Raw genomic sequence first — 1,598 nt, 5'->3', positions numbered from 1 at the left:
TTTAATAGAATGTCAATTTGTTCAAACTCTTGTTGAAATGCTTCATGAGAGATGGCAAAAATTGTATCCTTTGATCAAATCCCAAAATCATAAATTCGATTGTAAAATAAAGCTTCAAATTTGCGCGTGTGTGTGTGTGTGATGTGTGTGTGTATGTGTGATTGTGTGTGTGTGTGTGGGGGGGGGGGGGTGTGAGAGCACTGAAACCAGAGCGAGGGGAATTAATTGTTAAATCAATATGCAACTGTCGAGTTTTACAATCAAGGGAGGTAATCCTGTTATAATCAAATGACATTTAAGAATAGTCAGAGTATTCTCCCTTGCAATATGTTTTTACCGTCTGTCGTGGTCGTAGAGGTGTTGTTATCAGACGTTCTATTTATTCCTCACAAGAAAATTTCCCTCCTCCCTATGAGAGGCACAGTGTTATGATACCGGTCAACAAATCAATTAAATTTTAAAAACAACAACAACAGACAAACAAACAAAAAAAAAAAACCAAAAATGATAATAATATTAATAATAATAATAATAATAATAATAATAATAATAATAATAATAATAATAATAATAATAATAATAATAATAATAATAATAATAATAATGATGATGATGATAATGATAATGATAATAATAATAATAATAATTTTAATAATAATAATAATAATAATAATAATAATAATAATAATAATAATAATAATAATAATAATAATAATAATAATAATAATAATAATAATAATAATAATAATAATAATAATAATAATAATAGTAATAATAATAATGATAACAACAAGATATGAAGTGAGTAGAAAAGTGCCAGAAGACAATAGAGAATGTAACATAAGTGCCTGCTCCACTCACTTTTCTGAATTAAAAATTCACCCCATACACCGGAGCATACTCAATGTCTCAATCGTTTCTATGTTATATGTTTGTGATGAGAATATTGGCTATTAAGCTTAACTGCTGGTCAAAATTACTTCGCGATGGTGGTGAACGAATCGGCGATCTCAAGAAGTGGGTGAGAGAGGGATCTAGAAATGACTTTGGGTTTGAAACGAATATTTTTGTGTTCGTGGATAGCTCACACGGTAGAGCCACGCTCTCACCTGCCAGGCGGAGTTGTCGTACCAATAAGGTCGCAGGTTCAAACCCCACCACCGCCGCGAAAAAAATTTTTACTCTCTTCTGGCACTTTTCTACTCACTTCATATCTTGTTGTTACCAACATAAGTGCCTGCTCCACTCACTTTTCTGAATAATAATGATACTAATAATAATGATAATAATAATAATGATAATAATAGTAATAATAACAATAATAATAATAATAATAATAATAATAATAATAATAATAATAATAATAATAATAATAGTGTTAATGATAATGATAATGATAATAATGATAATGATAATAATGATAATAATAATAATAATAATAATAATAATAATAATAATAATAATAAATAATAATAATGATAATGATAATGATAATAATAATAATAATAATATAAACAAAGCAATCATTAATTTAGTCTATCACGCCAAGCACTTCGTAACAAGTTCGATATCCCAAGGCATTTATTATGGGTTTGATT

The sequence above is a fragment of the Berghia stephanieae genome, chromosome 13 (genome assembly GCF_034508935.2).
Source record: "Berghia stephanieae isolate SIO BIC M18660-M18661 chromosome 13, UCSD_Bste_1.3, whole genome shotgun sequence".
NCBI classification, from domain to species: Eukaryota; Metazoa; Mollusca; class Gastropoda; order Nudibranchia; family Aeolidiidae; genus Berghia; species Berghia stephanieae.
Note: the sequence above shows the minus strand (reverse complement) of the source record.